Raw genomic sequence first — 20,619 nt, 5'->3', positions numbered from 1 at the left:
CTGCATATGATATTTAAATCTCACCGTCAACTGACAAAGTGTACTAATACTTTAGAAATGATAAATAACTAATACTGGCAACAAATTAGTTTAAAAATCAGCTTTATGGTTGACATTATTTTAAATGAATGAAAATCATTTTTTTAGTAACTCAATGTTAGTACCAACATGCCAGAAAGTTAGGTGGCTTGACCCTAGCTTTAAAGTTGTCTTCATTGTTAATTTCCATTAAAAAAAAAACTTTAACATTGTCTAATTATAGGGTTCTGCATTCACTGATCTCACTAATTCAACTATTTGATCTGAGGGCCTCTCCTGAATTGATAAATCTAAACTGCACATTTTTCTAAACTGCTGAAGCTCAGGAGAACTCTTGAAGGTGGCCCAGATGGTGGCTGAATCTTTTGCACCCACATAGCACCATCTGCTGTAACTTTGCGTTATTGAATTTATTGTCTAGTCCTCTTAAGTCGTGGTGCGATGTTTTGACTACTTTGCTCTGTGGCCTGGCCTGATTCAATACACCAAAGACATGTAGTAATGCATTCACAGTGAAACTGAGAAAATCAAGCCATTTTGGTAGTAGAATACAAAGAAAGAGTTCAAACTTCATGGCAGTGATCAATTCTGTGACCAGGAAGTTGCTCTTGTCACTGCGCTTATATTGAAGTCTGCTGTTGCGTGAACTGTGCTCTTTCCAGAAGCCTTTCTAAAAGGAATGAGGACTCGCATATGGAAAACATGTGAAACCTTCATGATTGTTTGGTTCAGGAAGAATGTGTGTTCACAGGAGTCTCACACCTGAATATTTTAATCATGTGTCTGTCTCCCAGAAGTAATAGGACATAAAGGGAATAAAGACCAATGTGTTTTCTCCTTGGGCAGCACAGGTAGATACTTACCTGGGCTCAGGAGACCTTTTTGAGAGTTCTGTGTAATGTTAAAAAGTACCTCTACTAGACATAGGGCCAATAGATGGAATAGTGAGAGAAACATGTAATCATTGTAGCCATTACTAAGGTCCTGACTTTTGTTTGTGGCCATGGCTTATTTTCAGGTGTTTACTATGTTACTCCAACTAACCAAAGAAGCAGAATGAGAATTTAAAGTAGGTCATGAGTGCACCAGTGGTCAATTTCATCATGGACCAGTTCCTTCCTCCTGTAGTCTAAGCTAAAAGCCAAAGAAGCACAGAAAAAAAATACTATAATGGTTTGAATATTGTAAACTGAAAGATTTCCATCTAGGGACCTTTTACCAAATGAGGCAACAAACACGACACCCTCAAGACTAGATTTCGGTCACCAAATCCATTAGTTTTTTTTTCTTATTGTTGTGGCAGAATATCTGATAAGAAGCAACTTCAAGGAGGGGGAATGAGTTTTGAATCTCAGTTTGAAGGCACAGTCCGTCGTGGTCAGAAGGGATGCTGGTAGAAACTGAGGCAGCTAATCACATGGTTGACAGTCAGGAAGCAGAAAGAAATGAATGCTGATACCCAGTTCATCTTTTCCTTCCTTCCTTCCTTCCTTCCTTCCTTCCTTCCTTCCTTCCTTCTTTCCTTCCTCCCTCCCTCCCTCCCTCCCTCCCTTCCTTCCTTCCTTCCTTCCTCCTCCTCCTCCTCCTCCTCCTCCTCCACTTTTATTCAATAGTGCACCTCAGCCCATGGAATTCTACTGCCCGGTGCATCTTCCCTCTGCACCTTACCTCTGGAAATCCACCTGCAAGTGATTTTCTTTCCTGTCTTTCATTTTCTTAGGGGGTGTGTGTCTGTGTGTCTGTGTCTATCTATGCCTATGTGTGCCCACAACTGCACATACAGACCTAAACTCATCCTCTGCAAGAGCAGCAAGTACGTTTAACCTCCGGAGCCAAAGAACTTCCTCTGTCCTGAGCCCATAAGCTAGTCTATCTTTATGTACAACCATAGTGCTGATGGCACAAAATCCTAGCACTCCCCCCATCAAGAGGCTGATATAAGAAATTTCACTTCCCAGCAGCATTATTCATGATAGCCCCAAATTAGAAATGACCCAAATACCCCTCTACACCAGCATGGGTCAATATGGTTTATTCCTGTGCAGACACACTCTATAGGGTGAAGCCCAGCTTCCACTGCTACATGGAGGAAGCTCAGAAAACAACATTGTAAGAAGACAGGCACAAAATAAGTTATAATACACAACTGCACCTCCACAAAATTCCTAAACTGATGAACAAACTAAAGGATGGTTGAGAAATCCATGCTTCCGTATCATGAAGGTCAGGTAGTGCTGACCTTTGAGACCACATGTGATACAGGAAATGAGAGGACATGTGAGTAAGGAGCATCTCAGGTGCTGTTGATATTCTCACTTCTAATTGTGTTCATGATAATTCTCATAGCTGGATATCACAATTGATTCCATTTTTGAATTTCTGGTATATTTCCCCATTATAAAACAGGTTAAAAACAAATAGTAAAAACCTTGTATGTCTCCACTGCTCATCTACTTCTCCAACATATTAGACTGAGATCCCTATATTTGCTCTCAGCTATTGATCCTGTTTGGCCCCATCATGCATATTATGTTCCAACCATACTATATGCTTCAATACTTTTATATTTTAAAAAATCTTTTTCTCCCAAATCCCCATTTCCTACTCCCAAGGTATTCACACCCATCATTTTAGGTATACCAAAACTGAGAAAAAAAAATCCACAGAGGCATCCATGAGCTCTTGGACCAAACATAATGCTGTGTGCTGCTTCTGGATTCTTGTTTCCATTTGGGCCTCTCTGCTACTGTATTCTCCTTGGTCCCGTCGTTGTTGCTGTGTGTTGTTCTCTTTCCCCACAAACTCCACAGCTTTGAGTGCAGTAGATGCTCGGTAAGTATAGGGAAAAGTCACTCTTCTGTGGAAGAATGAGACCTCTCTGTTTGGCTGTTGGAAATCTAAAGCGTATTTGCCAAGGCTTGCCCACAGAAAACGGGCTACTTGAGAAATACCACAACCCACATAGTATAATTTCATGATACGGTTGATGATGTCATTCTGAGAACTGTCTTATAGCGATCAATTAGGTTATACAGATAAGCACTACTATATGTACTATACATACTGTGTACTATAAGTAATTCATTTCTGCTTCTGGGATTGAGGCCCAAATCAGTTTTGTGATGCATGTCAGGAAGGCTTTATAATCTTCTGAATAATTCATAATGTAGTTAAAAGTACTGTTCCTTATCCTGGCTGAGTACTTATAGAGAGCACATTTAAAGCCATGACTGTGAGCTTGTATACTAATGTACTCATGTGGAAGATACATAGAGTTACTTTTTGAACTTTTCTCTAACTCTACACCTTATAAATAGAAATGTCACTTCATGGATATAAGAATGTCTGACTCTTCCTCCTCTTTTCAAAGACCGTGAATCAAGCTGAGAAGCAAAGAACACTGGGAGTTTGATAAGACTTTTATGGCATCACGAGTAAGACTTAAGACTGGCAACCTCTCAAGGAATTCCGTGATGTCAGCCTGGACCATAACTGGTGAGCTATTTACGTGCATAAGGAAACTCACAGGCTGGTTATACCTCACCAAGAAATGCTTATTCTCTCTCTCTCTCTCTCTCTCTCTCTCTCTCTCTCTCTCTCTCTCTCTCTCTGTGCACGTGCGCAGGTGAGCATGTGGGTGCTTACATGCATATGTATATTTGCGCAGGCATGTTATGACCTACATTTGGGAAAGTTTTCATTAGCCTCCCTAATTTGGTTGACTTTACATAATTGTTTAAAAATGACTGTAACACTAGCAGATTTTGAAGAAGGGATTAGAGCAGTGCAAGTGTGAGCCTAGGTGGGACTTAAAACTAACAATGGTGGGGGAGTAGATTATTTAGAGAATATTCTCGAGAACCTTGCTCTAGTGATTTGGAAAGCCACCAAAGCTATCCTTGAACACAAAGTTCCCTTAATCTGTTTTGCTTAAGTCAGAACTAACTGTTCCATCTCGAGGAAGTCAACATTAGTGATTACCATATAGAGCAGTTAGTAAAGGCATATGATCACAAATAAGTTGCTTTTACACATGGAATCCAAAATGCCTATACACATCCACAGTATTATATGTAAAATGTAGTTAATGGCTAAGAAATACTTAAAATTCAAAGCAAATCCAGTAAAAGGGGGGATGAAATGTATCCATGTTAGATTCATTAGGCAAATGGCCTCAAACATGTGTGATGTCTCCCAAACGTTCTGTGAGTTGCTGGCTTTGACATGTTGCAATTTTGTGTTTAAAATTTACTGAGAAAATTCAAAAGAAGTCATCAAAACAACATACCACTGGACAGTGTGTGAAGAATACCATTTCAGTCTTCAAAGCCTTCTTTGTAGAATTTTTAAATTAGAAAGAATAGAATGGTCTCTGTGTCTTTTTGTTCAGGATATAGATGATGTATAATTTAGGAAATAAATTCATGTGATTAGAAAATATCATTAACACCCGTCATTACTATGTAATGATCATATTTTTATTGTTTGGATAATTCCTTTATAAATTCCTTATGCAAACTTTAGACCTAAATGATTATCTCTTTTGGAAAATTTTGAAACCATCTGTGAATTTTTCATACCATGAGGCACAGGATACGCTGTGGCTTGATTTTTTTTTTTTTCTGAATTTGCCCTTTTGAAAGCATTGTCCACTGAGGGTTCTCTTAAGAAGTGTGAGGTTTGGATCTTTGAACTCCAAGGCTGTTCTTTGTTTATTAATGTCACTGTGCCATTGGCAGTTTACATCTATTTTCAAGTTGTGGATGCTGGAAAAATGAAATAAGTCATAATAAAAACAATTTTGTCCAGGTGGTATAGAAGTCAGTTGAAGAGGGGTTGGTTAAGAGCTGGCCTTCTAGAGGACCCTGGTTCAATTCCAAGCACCCACATGGCAGCTCACAACTGTCTGTAATTCCAGTTCCAGGGGATCTGACACCCTCACACAGACATACTTGCAAGCAAAACATTAATGCATATTTAAAAATAAATAAATTATTAAAAAAAGAAATCAGTTGAAGAAATAGAGCTCTTTTGTGGTAACTAAAAGATGTGCATTACCTAGCATACTAAAATATTACTATTCATCAAATGACTGCTATTAGGTGTGCCATGATTTGAGTACATGGAGCAGAAGAACATTATGGCAGAACACTGCAGTAGTGCAAGGCTTTGGTCTACTGTGACATAATTAGAAAAAATGTATGATAGTTATATACTATATAAAATCAAAATAAATAAAATACATATTAATATATAATACTAACCTCATACATAGGCTAATATTTATTAGCCAAAGACAAAGATCATTTCAGGAGTACATGAGTATTTCCCCCATTGGAAAGATTTTTAAAATTTCTTTATAACTTATAATTTGTTTAATACTGTGGGATATTACTATCAAACTCCAACTAGGGAATTCAAAAATAAAACTATAGTGGATACCATAACTAGAAAAAAATCTGATTACTAATGTAATCTGAAATAGGAATGTCTAAACACATGTATACATTTATTTCTATATATTTAAGTATATATATTTTTAATTGACTAATTACTCTAATATGTAAATTATTTTTTACTTGAAACAGAATTTTTCATCTGTGCCCTTACTGCATTTGTGTGTACAAATTGACTTATTGATATTATATTTTATAATTTTATGAGTGTGCTATGTGTTTTGCTTCTCAGTCTAATTATAGCTTAAGTCTATTTGTAACCTTTCTTCCGCTGTTTCTGTAGCACAAAACATTTAGGTAATTAGTGAATTTGAACAAAGGAATGAATTTATCTGTGTGTTATTGTTTACCACAGAGCCATCTTAGTAGATCAGAGCAAGAATGTAAGGAATTGATGCAAGAATGTCAAAAAAAATCACAATGTTCTTGTTTGCTGGCTTCAATTTAGAGTGCTCATTCTTTTCATAGTTCCTCAATTCTTTTGGTGTTTCTAGTTTTACACCAACTTTATATTAAAGGTAGGCACAGCTAGTTTTCCTGAAAGTACCTGAGAATAAGATTTTCTCATTATCTATGATATTTACTGATCAAGAAGGAGGGGTTTCAATTTGAATTTCTGAAATATTTCTCATCTATTATTTTTGTGCTCAAAATTTTTCTTGACTTATCTAGATTCCTTATAGTATATCCCAAGATCTAAGATCTAATAGGAACTTCTTTAACATGGAAAGTGGCTAGTTGCTTCCTCTACAACCCCGGATATATGAATCACTTTTAATGCATTTACTATGAATTGTATGAATACACTTTAAATGAGCTGACTATGTTTAGCACTGAGAATGGAGGGCTGACTTGAATTGTTTCTTATTTTATTTTGCACAAGTTATTTGTTCTTCAAAGATAAGTTAAGTCTCTTTAAGTTTCTTCTAACTCCCTTCTCCAATTCCTCCTTGTTTTGATTTTCCTCCTGCAAACCCCAAGGGAGAGGGCAGAAGTACTCGAAATAAGGTCTCAAAGAGTTATGAACATTTGAAAACACGCCATGTGCTAGGAAAGACCTGTTTGAGTGAAGTCCTACAACCAAATTCTTTCCCATGAGTGGCTTAATATTTATGTATGTGATATTGTTTACTACTTATTGTAGGTCACAATGTGACTTAAAAAAAAACCACGATGTAACTAAACTAGTGAATATAGAATGAAATGATCACATTCACAAAGTCATATTTTAGAGCATCAGAACTCTTGATTGAAATGTGACATGATGTGCAGGTTCAAGCTTAAGGAACATCGCTGCATCCACAGTCATACCTCTGTGAAAGTGTCAAGTAGCCAAATAGTAAACTGTTTGTGTGCGTGCGTCTGTGCGTGTGTGCGTGCGTGCGTGCGTGCGTGTGTGTGTGTGTGTGTGTGTGTGATTGGAATAAATAGTCTGACTTGAATTTTCACCCAAATTCATTTGATTATGTAGTTTAAAAGGCAAAGCCAGATGATAGCTAGAATGTGTTGGTTGTGTTGATATTTCTGACCCTAGTGTTTGTCTTCGAGGCAAGGAAGAAGGGCTGAGTCAATGAGTGAGGTAGAGAAGGTTCCTTGACACTGCTACCCTTTCTATGTTACACACACAGTCCTCCCCCTGTTTGTGTGTGTGTATGTGTGCATGTGTGTATGAGTAAGAGAGTGTGTGTGTATCATAGGAAGGGTACCAGTGGCACAGCACCTTCTCTACCTCCCTCCCTTTGGGGACTGGAAAAGTCATAGCAAATGCTTCAAAGTTAGAAGATGGAAGAGCTGATAGCTTCCTGGTGGTTCTGGGCACTAAGGTTATCTGGCATTTTCAGCATTCTCTGGTTAGTGTAAGAAATGTTACTGTGTCATGTCAGTGGCTCACCAAGCTTCTGCCATCTTCAAAGGTGATGCTAATGTTTGTTAAGAATGAGGCAATTTGCATCCAGGAAATCCTCCTCTGTAGTTAAGAAATGGGACTTAAACCTGCCTAATCTCTCCTCCGTGAACTGTTGTGGTTTCTGCTAACTATTAATTGATCGAAATTTCCCTTGGCTACATTCACCTTCTCATCCTGCTCAGCTACTCAGGGATAATAATGTTTAATGCATTTCCTACTTACTGTATGGCTCTTCATTTAATTTCCATTTTTCTTTTCTTTCTTTCTTTTTGTTTCTTTGTTTTTTCCAAGACAGGGTCTCACTAGGAAGCTCTGGCTATCCTGGCACTCACTATGTATACAAGGCTGGCTTGAACTTCCAGAAATCCACTTGCTTCTTTTTCCAGAGTATTAGGATTAAAGGTATGCCCTTATGACCAGGTCATTTTTTTTTCTAAAGTCCAGTCTTATATGTTTTAGGAGGCACCTTACAGTTTGGCTCATAATCTTGCTGCTCATAACTTTTGAGTGCCTTAGAAATGTGTCAATCACATAGCTCCACTTTAGAAGAGAATTATTGCACAGATGAATTAAGGTTGTCCCCAATGAAGCCATTCATATTTATGACCGAATAAGTACACTGTGTTTTTAAAGTACAAAATGTTAGATTTTGTAATCTCCAAATTCTTTTGCTATAGACTAGTTTTGTAACAAAGACAAAGATTTGGCACGCAACCACTCCTATCCAGAGCACATACTGACTTTCATCATTCACTCAGATATACCAGTCTAACCCTCAATATGTGATAAAAATTGATTATCCATTTAAAGTTGTTTCATGGCCCATGCATGTGTTTCCACTGGTGTTTTAAGTGGCTTTACGCTGAGTGAAATAGCATTACTTAAACAGTAAAGTATAAACATAATATGGCTCGTTTATTAAGGTCCCAATGCTGCAGCTGGAAGGCATTCTAAGCAGTCTGGATACACAGACAATGCCAATGTCCTTGACTTCATAGCAGTTAGGACAACAGAATACTTTCATGTGGACAACCACCCTTCTTTCCTTCTTTTTTAGCAGTAGGAGATGGTCTGTGCGCTATGCCCTCCCCATCTAGTCCAAGATACTATGAGCCAGTTATGTATTGTTCTCAGGAATCATTTGACAATACATTTTGCCGCCAAAATTGAATAGAAATCCATTTCACTGTAAAAGATTGGAGTCGCCATCCTCATTGATGGTTATTGTCAAAAGAAGTAGTGTATTGTTAAGACCATGAAGAAAAGAGTAAGTAAAACTGTTGGGATTCTTTTTCACAAAATCCTTGTTAGAGTAGTATTTTGAGTGTTGGCTGTATCCAAAGCAATAGAGATATTATTTTAGAAGATGCTGTTTTTCCCCCACTTACATCTCCTGCCAGCTAGCCAGTTAACCTTCAGGTAAGCCCACCTGCAGTATCTATGAAAGTCTTTGGACTTTCTCTGGTTCAGCTATACATCATTGTGTCAACAACGCCAACCACTCAATGATGGACGTTGTCAGATATATTAGTATACTTGTGAGGTGTAGAATATTCTAAGATAACATTCTTTCCTGTTTCCAATAGTTCCCAGTGAGATTGATCAGTTTTCTGACAGTGGCAGCTTGCTTCATGCCACACACCATAGTGGCTTTCCTTTTCTTCTTATCAGTCTTCTTGGCATTACCTTCCCAGTATCTCTTTCCCTTACATTCTTGTCTCCCACTGTGCTTCTGGGAGAAATCAACCTCATATGTTTTAAAAATATGTTCTTTGGTCTAACCTCAGGCTAAGTAAATGAGTGAGGCACAGAAAATGAACACCTTTAATGAATTCAATTGTCTGCATGCACAGCTCAGTTAGGGACAAACCAACTCCTCACCACGTTTCCTATTTTCCAGCAGATCTCAGTACTGACAAAGGGTCTAGGAATCGCTTTCAGAAGAAGCACCATCAGTGAAACAGGTGACTTCCAGCACATTCTTTTTGCTGAGACTCCTGCAGACTCTAGGAAATTGTAAAAACTGGATAAGAGCTACCTGTCCTTAAGTTTTTAAACTTTCATGAGGTCATTGTGTTTGTTAGTTTCCCATCAAAATATCATGGGTTAAGCCAGTGGTTCTCAACCTTCCTAATGGTGCAACCCTTTAACCCAGTTCCCCATCTATAGTTTCCCCAAATCAGAAAATTATTTCATTGCTACTTCATAACTGTAATTTTGCTACTCTTATGGATTGTAGTATGACTATCTGTCACCACCCACAGGTTGATAACTATGGGACTAAGCAGAGGATTCTGAGATGGCTACAGACCTAAGTCATTGGAATGTGCTTAAAAACAGAACTGTATATTGAAAATATGTTCTGGTTGATCCTAAAGGGGGAAAAGTAAGCCTTCCAATGTGCTTTTCAAGACAGAATAAATAGGATAAGAACCAAGAGGATCCTAGCACTTGGGAGGCAAAGACAGGTGGATGGCTGTGAGGTTGAGGCCAGCCTGGTCTACAAAGTGAGTCCAAGACAGCCAGGGCTGCTACACAGAGAAACCCTGTCTCGAAAACCAAAAACCAAAAACCAAAAACCAAACCAAACCAACCAACCAAACAAACAAACAAAAGCCAGGAGGATGAGGAGCAGGAGTAAGAACTTTATTATGAAATGAGTGGGATACACAGAGAGTCTATCTCAAAGTGAAAAGAAGAACTTCACTATACTTATTGAAATCTCAGTAACTGAAAGGAAAATAAATACAGAGAAAAATCCCAGATGTTGCCAAACCTGGAACAGTACAACATTGATGGGATAGGATTCATGCTGGTCATGTTGGAATCCATAACTAATGTGTAAGAATAATTCTGAGATGTCAGAAGAAACTCACCTTAAAGTCTAAATAGTAAAAATACATTTCCTGAGAAATGGCAAACATAAGGAACTTCTTTTATGTAATTAAGAATATACTACTGATGGAGGATCTGCACAAATTGTCATAAGGCCAGGCCATAAAAACAGAGCTTATTGTAAGTATATATTTTATTCACTCATTCATCTGTTTCAACTCTTGTCTTTGAGTTTCCAGTATGGGGAAAGTGCTGCAATGGGCACCGGGCTTCAAAGTTGAATGGAATGCTATATTGGTTTTAAATAAACTTTCTGATACACAAAATGAACACCTAGTGGTTTTGGAATATAAGCTGACAAAACATTAAATTCCCGTAATTGAACAGGGAGTGAATGATTAACATAACATGGGCAAGAAAAAAAGTTTCCATTGCTTTTAAGTTTAAGCGCACTCTATAAAATTCACTTAAAAAATTTAAACTTTATTTATTTAGTTGTTCACTTTACATCCCAATCATAGTCCCCATCCTCCTTTCCTCTTGGCCTCACCCTACTTCTCTCTTCCTCTCCCCCCCTCCAATCACCCTCAGGAAAGTGGGCCACTAACCCAACCCAGCACATCAAGTTCCATCAGGACTGAGCACATCCTCTTCCATGGCAGCTTGGAAAGGCAGCCTCACTAAGGGGAAGTGATCGAAAGCAGTCAACAAAGGCCATGGCAGAAACATTCCCCACTTCCCAAGTTGCCCATCAGGTATGTATGTGTAGGAGGGCTAGATCCAGGCCATGCCTGGTCCTTGGTTGGTTCTTTAGTCTCTGCAGGCCACCTTGGGCCCAGGTTAGTTGGCTCTGTTGGGCTTCTTGTGAAGCTTTTGAACCTCTAGGTCCTTCTATCCTCTGCAACTGTTCCACAAGGTTCCCTATGCTCTGCCCAATCTTTGGCTGTGAGTCTCAGCGCCTGTTTCAATTCTTTGCTGGGTGGAGCCTCTTAGAGAACAACTATGCTAGGCTCCTGTCTGAAAGGATAGTACAGTGTCATTAATCATATCAGAGGTTGCGTCTTTCCCATGGAGTGGGTTGGGCCAGAGATTGGTTGGACATTCCCTCTATCTCTGCTTTATCTTTATCTCTGCACATCTTGTAGGCAGGGTAAATTTTGGGTCAATTTTTTTTTGTGGATGGGTTGGTGTTCTTCTCCATCCCCTAGGAATCCTGTCTATTTAGAGGGTGGCCTTTTCAGTCTGTCAGTAATGCCCCCGCCCACAGTTTCTCTTCCAACTGCTCCCCACCCCTGATTCTCTCCATACACCTTTTCCTATCCTGTTCTGTCTCTTCAAACACTTCAAATGTCTGTTCTACTTCCCCTTCTGGGTGAAATTTGGGAGTCTTCCCTTGGGCCAACAGCTCAGGCTCTAAGATCAACAATTAATAAATGGGACCTCATGAAACTCAAAAGCTTCTGTAAGGCAAAGGACTCTGTCAATAGAAGAAAACGGCAGCCTACGGATTGGGAAAAGATTTTCACCAACCCAACATCTGAAAAGAGGATAATATCCGAAGTATATAAAGAACTCAAGAAATTAAACACCAAAAACCCAAATACTCCAATTCAAATATCGAAGACAGAGCTAAACAGAGAATTCTTAACAGAAGAATCTCAAGTGACCAAGAGACATTTAACGAAATCCTCAAAGTCCTTAGTCAACAGGGAAATGTAAACCAAAACAACTCTGAGATTCCATTTTACACCAATAAGAACGGCTAAGATAAAAAACTCAGGAGACAGCACCTGCTGGTGAGGATATGCAGAAAGGGAAACACTCCTCCACTGCTGGTGGGAGTGCAAACTTGTACAACCACTTCAGAAATCAATCTGGCACTTTCTTAGAAAATTGGGAATAGCTCTACCTCAAGACCCAGGCATACCACTCCTTGGCATATACCCAAAAGATGCTCCACCACACAGCATGTTGCTAAATCATGCTCATAGCAGCTTTTTTCCTAACAGCCAGAAACTGGAAAAAACTCAGATGTCCCTAAACCAAAGAATGGATAAATAAAATGTGGTACACTTACACAATGGAATAGTACTCCACTATTAAAAACAAAAGAATCATGACATTTGCAGGCAAATGGGTGGAACTAGAAAAGATCATCCTGAGTGAGGTAACCCAGGCCCAGAAAGAAACCTATGGTATGTACTCACTTATAAGTGAATATTAGCTATATAGTACAGGATAATGATACTACAGTTCACAGACCTAAAAGTCATTTTTTAAAGAACATATTGGCAATGGGTAGGCAGAGGTGAGGGGGTGTGGTCAAAGAAGATTATGGAGAAGGAGTGACATTTAATGCCAGTCTTGAAAACTACTATAGGACTGCACTCCAGCCAGGGAAGCAGGTAGGCAAGATAGGGAAGCAATCAGATCTTCACCCCCTCCCTTTCTTCATATCCAATTCCCTATTCTTATTGCCAGCTCTATAGCAAACTACCTGCTGTGAACTCCTCAACCTTCTCCCTGAACCTCCTTCTTCATTCTTCCCTACCCATCCTGTTATACCAGCCCCCAGCTCCAGCAGGCTTTCACAGAGAACCTGCTGGCCAAGACGGACAGAGAAGCAAGTAGGCCAGCAAAGCAGGTAGGTGAACTTCAGCTCTTCACACTCCCACTTCTCCCCTATAACCAATCCCCAAGTCTCATCCCCCAGCTCAAGAGCAGACTACCAATTGGGGCTTCTCCTCACTCTCTGAGCTTATTCCCAGAAGACTAAGCAGATCCTGGTGGAACTCCTCAGCCCCTCTCCTAGCCCATCCTCTTTCCTAAGGGTCAGTTCCCAAGAACTAGAGATACATTCTACCTGAAACCACCCAGTGGCTACACCTATCAGGATCACAAAAGTATTCCCTACCAGGCAACACACAGTCCCTAGTCTGTCAGAAGACCCAGAGGACAAGAAACTCACCCTGTGAGAGGTGAAAAGAGGAACCAGAAACAAAAGAGCAAAACACCCACCTAACAAAATCAACCTAGATGGCAGTGTAAAACAAACACAATCAATAACAGCCTGAACAAAATTTCTCCACCAAAGCCCAGCAACCCTACCAAAGTAGGCCCTGAGTATTTTAATATAGTTGAAGCACGAGAAAAGGGTCATAAAATATCCTTTATAAATATGATAGAGGTCCTTAAAGAGGAAATGAATACATCGATTAAAGAATATTATGAAAATCCAAACAATGGAAAGAAATGAATAATACAGTCCAAGACCTGAAGTGAAAATAAGCTCAATAAAGAAAACCCAAACTGAAGGAGATCTGGAAATGAAAAACTTAGAAAGTTGAACAGGTACCTCAGACACAAGCCTCACCAACTGAATACAGGAGATGGAAGTGAGAATATTAGACATTCAAGACATGATCGAAGAAATAGATTTCTTAGTCAAAGAAACTGTTAAATCTAAATTTTTTAAAATCCTGGCACAAAACATCCAGGAAACCTGGGACACTAAGAGAAGACCAGATCTAGGAATAATAGGAATGGAGGAAGAAGAAACCCAAGTCAAAGGCATAGAATATATTTTCAACAAAATCATTCAAGAAAAATTTCCTAACTTAAAGAAAGATGTTTCTATGAAGAAGCATACAAAACATCAAATAGACTGGACCAAAAAAGAAAGTCCTTGTAGCACATAATAATCAAAACACTAAACATACAGAACAAAGAAAGAATATTAAAAGCTGTAAGGGAAAAAGACCCAGTAATGTATAAAGGCAGACTTAGTAGAATTGCACCTGACTTTTCAATGGAGACTCTAGATGTTCTACAGACTCTGAGAGACCACAGATGCCAGCCCAGACTACCATACTCAGAAAGACTTTGAATCACAATAGATGGAGAAAATGACATTCCATGAATAAAGCCAAATTTAAGCAATATCTATTGACAACTCCATCCACACAGAAGGAACTAGAAGGAAAACTCCAACCTAATGATGTAAACCACACCCAAGAAAACACATGGAATAAATAATTCCGACTAACAAATCATAAGAAGGGAAGCACACAACAACAAGCAGATAAACAAACAAACAAACAAAATAAAAAGAATCAAAATGACTGCTCATTAATGGTCACAATTCTCCAATAAAAAGACACAGACTAACAGAATGGATGCTAAAACTGAAAACATTTTTCTGAATCCGGGAAGCATACCTTAACATCAAAGATAGATATCACCTCCAGGAAAAAGAGTGGAAAAAGATATCCCAAGCAAATGGACCTAAGAAGCAAGCTGATATATCCATTTTACTTCCTAACAAAAGACTTCAAAGTAAATCTAATCAGAAGAGAGAAGGAAGGACTTTAAGAACTCATCAAAGGAAAAATCTCCCAAGAGGACATTGCCTTCTTAACAACTATGCCTCAAACACAAGGGCACACAAGTTCATAAGAGAAACACTACTACAGCTTACATCACATATTGACCTTCACACACTGATAGTGGGAGACTTCAATACCAGACTCTCACCAATGGGCAGGTCATCCCAACAAAAATTAAACAGATACACTGGGCCTAATAAATGTTATAAACCAAATGGAACTAAAAGATATTTATATAAAACTTCACCCAAACGAAAGAATATACCTTCTTCTCAATACCTCAAGAAACTTTTGAAAAATTGACTAAAACATTCAGACATAAAGCAAGTCTTAACAAATACAAGAAAATTGAAATAACACCATGGATCCTGTATGACCACCATGGACTAAAGCTGAATATCAACAACAATAGAAAGCTACCAATTCATGGAAACTGAACAAATCACCACTGAATTTAAAAAGTCAGAATTAAGAAAGAAATTAATGACTTTCTAGAATTGAATAAAAATGAATATACAACATATCCAAAATAATAGGACACAATGAAGGTGATTCTAAGAAACAAGTTCATACCACTAAATGCCTACATAAAAAAATAAATAGGTCTCATACTGGTAATTTAACAGCACACCTGAAAGCTTGAGAAACAAAGGGGAAATCTTATACAAAATGAGTAGATAATAAGAAATAATCAAACCCAAGGCTGAAATCAATAAAACAGAAACAACAAAAACAATACAAAGAATCAATGAAACAAAGAGTTGATTCTTTGAGAAGATCATCAACATTGACAATGCCTTATCCAAATTAACTAAAAGACACAGAGAGAAGATCAAAATTTTAAAAAATTAGAAGTGAAAAGGGTGGAATAACAGACACATACATAATCCAGAGAATCATAAGGACATACTTTAAAAGCCTGTACTCTACTAAATTTGAAAATCTAAAACAGTGGATAATTTTATCAATACATACCACTTACCAAAGTAAAATCAAGCTTAGATTAGCATTTTAAACACACCTATAACCTCCAGTGAAATAGAAGCAGTCATTAAAACCCAACAAAGAAAAGCCCAGGACCAGATGGTTTTAATACGGAATTCTACCAGACTTTCAAAGAAGAGTTATACTCCTCAAATTATTCCACAAAATAGAAACAGAAGGAATATTGCCTAATTCATTTTATGAGGCCACAGTTACCCTTATACTCAAACCACACAAAGACTCAACAAAGAAAGAGAATTACAGACCAATTTCCCTTATGAAAATAGATGCAAAAATTCTCAATAAAATAATTGCAAACCAAATCTTAGAACATATCAAAAAGATCATCCACCACGATCAAACAGGCTTCATGCCAGAGATACAGGGTGGTTCAACATATGTAAATCGATAAATGTAATTCACATATAAAAGAACTAAAAGACAATACTTGCATTATCATTTCATTAGACACAGAAAAGGCCTTTGATAAAATCCAACACCCCTTCATGATAAAAGTCCCGGAGAAATTAGGGCTGCAAGGGACGTACCTCAACATAATAAAGGCAGTTTTAGCAGGCCTGTGGTCAACATCACCTAAAATGGAAAGAAACTCAAAGCAATTCCACCAAAATCAAGAGCAAGTCAAGTTTGTCCACTCCTTCTATACCTATTCAGTATAGTCTTTTGAGTTATTGACTAGAGCAATAAAACAACTGAAGGAGATCAAACACATAAAATTTTTAAAAGAATTCAAAGTATTGCATTTGCAGATGATATGATAGCATGCATACGTGATCCTAAAAATTCCCTCAGGAAACTCCTACAGCTTATAAAATACTTCCAGCAAAGTAGCTGGATACAAATTTAACTCACAAAATCAGTAGCCCCCTCTACTTACAAATGGTAAACAGACTGAAAAGGAAATCAAGGAAACAACACCTTTTACAACAGCCTCAAATAATTAAAATAACTTGGGTTAAGTCTAACCGAGCAAGTGACTTGTATGATAAAAATTTTCAGACATTGAAGAAAGAAACTTAGGAAGCGATCAGAAGATGGAAAAAATCTCTTAGGCTCCTGGATTGGTATGATTAATATAGTAAAAATAGCCTTTCTACCAAAAGCAATCTACAGATTCAAGGCAAACACCATTAAAATCCAATACAATGTTTTTTTTACAGATCTTGAAAGGACAATTTTCAGTTTCATATGGCAACAAACAAACAAAAATTCCAGCTAAAACAACCCTAATTAAAAAAAAAACCTAAAACAAAAAACAAAACTGCTGGAGTTCTCACCATCCCTGATTTCAAGGTGTACCATGGAGGTATAGTCATAAAAACAGCATGGCATTGGCACAAAAACAGGTAACATTGATCAACAGAATCTAACTGAAGATCCAGACATAAATCTGTAGTAAAAATTTTGGAATTTTGGTTTCTTTTAAAACACAGAAATATCCTAAGAATGTTTTCATTTTAATCCCAGGTGTAGGGCTATGGGGCTACCTCAGACTGTCCATAGCAGCTGACTATGATTTGCCTCATGCTCTAACAGAGGCGTGGTTTTGCAAAGTGCGGATAGTTTCTGCAATGATGTGACATTTAGAATCCTGAGGACTTTTTAGTGGATATATAAAAGCTAGGGCTCCAAGAGGCAAGGTAGATTGTTGTTTGTTTGTTGTTAGTTGCTGTTGGTCATAGTTTAAGTAGTTAAGTAGTTGTGTGTAAAGAAGAGGCATCAAGAAGGAGTTAGATCTCTTGACTGTGAAGCTAAAACTTACCCCAAGGAACTCAAAGCCACTAGCTAGCAGGAAATAGTCTAACATTATCATCACTCCCTTTCCATCCCCTGACTTTATTCAGAGGTCTGTTTCCTCTCCTCTATATTCTTTTTTAACTCATATATAGTGTTAGGGGGTTAACAGGAAAATGTAGAAGATAGAGGAACCCATAAAGTAAAAAAAAAATGTCAGCTATATAAATCCACACCACCTATGCAAACCCAAGTTTTGATAAAGAAGCCAGAAATGCACATTGAAGAAAAGACATCTTCCATAAATGGTGCTAGTCAAACTGGATGGTTGCATGTAGAAGAATGCAAGTAGATTCATATTTATCTCTCTACACAAAACTCAAGTCCACATGCCTCAAAGACCTCAACATAAAACCAGATACACTGAACCTGATAGAGGAGCAATTGGGGAAATAGCCTGGCACTCATTGGCGCCGGAGACAACTTCCTGAACAGAAAACTGTTAGCACAAAGCACTAAAATCAACAATTAGTAAATGGGACCTGAAAAGTGGAAAAGCTTCTGAAAGACAAAGCTGCAACTTAAAGAATGGGAGAAAATTTTTACCAACTACACATTGGACACAGTACAACTATACAAAATATATTTTTAAAAACCTCGATATCACAAAAACAGTAGCCCAATTAATCATGGGGCACAGATCTAAATGGAGAATTCTAAAACTCAAATGGCTGAGAAGCATTTAAGGAAATGTTCAACACCCTTAATCATCAGAGAAATGAAAATCAAATTATTTTTAGATTTCATCTTAAACCTGTTAGAATGGCTAAGGTCAGTAATACAAGTGACAGCTCATCCTGGGAAGGATTTGGTCTTAGGGGAACACTCTCCCATTGCTGGTGGGAATGCAAACTTCTACAGCCAATATGGAAATCAGTGTGGCATTTTCTCAGGAAGGTGGGAATTGAGCCACATCAAGATCCATCTATACCCATAGATCACTTCATCTGACCACAGAGGCACTTGCTTAAATATGCTCATTGGCACTGCATTCACAATAGCCCAAAATTGGAAACAACCTAGATATCCCTCAAGAGATGAATGGATAAAGAAATTGTGGTGCATTTATATGTGGGAATATTGCCCAGTCCTTAAAGTAAATGAAATCATGAAATTTACATGTAGATGGATGGGACTAGAAGAAAAGCATCCAGTACGGCCGAAGCAACACAAAGAAATTCTGTCTCAAAAACACCAGAAGAAGAGGAGGAGGAGGAAGAAGAGGAGGAGGAGATAAAATGCCTCCTGATGAGATTCTGTTATACTCATACATAGATGCCTTTTTCAGTCATCATCAGAGAGGGTTCTTCTGGCAGGAGATCAGAACAAATATAGAAACCCACAGCCAGACATCACAGAGAGAGAGAGAGAGAGAGAGAGAGAGAGAGAGAGAGAGAGAGAGAGAGAGAGAGAGAGAGAGAGGAGGGAGGGAGGGAGGGAGGGAGAGAGTCCGTGGAACTCACTGCTCTAAATGGGATATCTCCATCAAATCCCTCCCCTCAGAGGTCAGGAACCCTATGGAAAAGGGGGCAGAAAGAGCCAGAGGAGAAGGAGGACACCAAGAAAACCAAGCCCTCTAAATCAACATGAGCAAAGGTCATATGAACTCACAGAGACAGCTTGCACAGATCTGCACCAAATGGGGCATTAAAGCTGAAAGGAAAAGTGACACATGCCCCCCACCTGGAACCTGGGAGCTATCTCTAATTGATAACCACTTGCTATGTAAATTAAGCTTCTCCCAAGGAAAGTCTCACTGGGGAAACAAACTACTTTAAGGGGTAAGTTTCATGCCCAGGAGTAGATGGACAACAGAAACTGAATTTAACAGCATCTATGTAGATTTTTTGTCTTATAATGTGTCGAGGGTCATCCCTCACCCCTTTTAACATTTTATCTTATTTTTATTTTATTTATATGTTTTTTCTTGTATCTTTTTACTCTGCAGGTATTTTGTGTATATATTATAACTTCATTTTTTAGTATTTTAATGGGATTTCTGAATGTGTGAGTGAGTGGGTCTCTGTTTCTTGACCCTTCTCTTGGGCTCTTTCTGCTTCTTTTGTCCCTTTGTTCCAGTTTTTTGTTTTATTATTATCCCATAGAAGCCTGATTTTTTTTTCCCTAATGCGAGGCAGAAATGGGTTGGTCTGGATAAGAGGAGGTATGGAGCAGTAAAGATATATTACGGGAGGAAAAAAAACCCACCCTGCTTTCAATAAAATGGAAAAGAAAAGAAAACTAGAAGGCTTTCAACAGGTGAGGAAAAGAGCCAAAACAGTCCAGGTGGTGGGGCAGAGCATGGGAGCTCGTGCTAAGGACTCTTGCTGACCCTGCTCACCCACTCACTGGTGTTCTAAGCATTCCCCAGTCTCCCCAGAGCCACCAAATCCTTCCTGTCGTCTCCAGTTGTCTTTGTTTATTTTATCATGTGTACCAATGTCTTGCCTACATATATGTTTATGTGCCGGGTGCATGCCTTGTGCCTATGGAAGTCGGAAGAGGGCTTCAGATCCCCTGGAGTTGGAGTAATGAAAGGTTCTGAGGCACCCCATGGGTACTGAGAATCGAATCCTGGTCCTCTGCAACTGCAACAGAGGCTCGTAACCCAGGAGCCCTCTAGCTCCACCACTTGCCTTTCCTTATTACCATTTATATGCACATGTGGTTAGTTGCTGACTTTTCCTTACCTCTGTTTCTACTGCTTGGTTTTTTTTCTCCACCTTCTGATTTCAGCATGCTAACCGAGTACAAATAAAGCACACCCACTCACACATTTGTGCCAAATCCTCTTCCTCCAGCTCTTTCTTTTTTTTTTTTTTTTGCATCTATAATCATATTTACCATCTTTGTGACTCTGGGGCACTTCTCCTTTGTTATCTTCCGTCTTCTTCCATTGTTACAATTTCCTTCTGTTTCTTCAATTGCATATTCATATTTCTAGTACCATTAAAAACAAGTGATAATCGCCTTCTTTACCATATTTCTCCGACATGTGGCTAGTCCATCCCTTTTTTTTTCCATCTTCCCCAGGTTCCCAGAAAGCTAATTGTATACTTTCTCCCACATGACTCCAATACCCATTCCGTTTGCTAATTTCTTGCACTCTAATCCCACTGCCTCATAAGCAGTGTTTTCCTCATGCTGCCTGGCTGGCTGTATGTGCTTCAGTGGCTTACCAGGGACCATCGATGGGTCT

General features: G+C 38.5%; 1 long non-coding RNA gene across 2 annotated transcripts in view; it reads left to right on the top strand.

Moving 5' to 3' along the window:
• Window positions 1–20,619, top strand: part of LOC311602687 — a 99,525-nt gene that overhangs the window by 42,388 nt on the left and 36,518 nt on the right. The window contains exons 2-3 of one of the 2 annotated variants that reach the window (XR_014780818.1): window positions 3,410–3,534; window positions 10,828–10,991. This is a non-coding gene — a long non-coding RNA (uncharacterized lncRNA). The remainder of the gene's footprint in view (window positions 1–3,409; window positions 3,535–10,827; window positions 10,992–20,619) is intronic. The other variant, XR_014780817.1, reaches the window with a different exon arrangement.

Source organism: Acomys minous (assembly GCF_964271855.1).
Source record: "Acomys minous genome assembly, chromosome: 7".
Taxonomy (NCBI): Eukaryota; Metazoa; Chordata; class Mammalia; order Rodentia; family Muridae; genus Acomys; species Acomys minous.
Note: the sequence above shows the minus strand (reverse complement) of the source record. Positions and strands in the feature narration are given on the sequence as shown.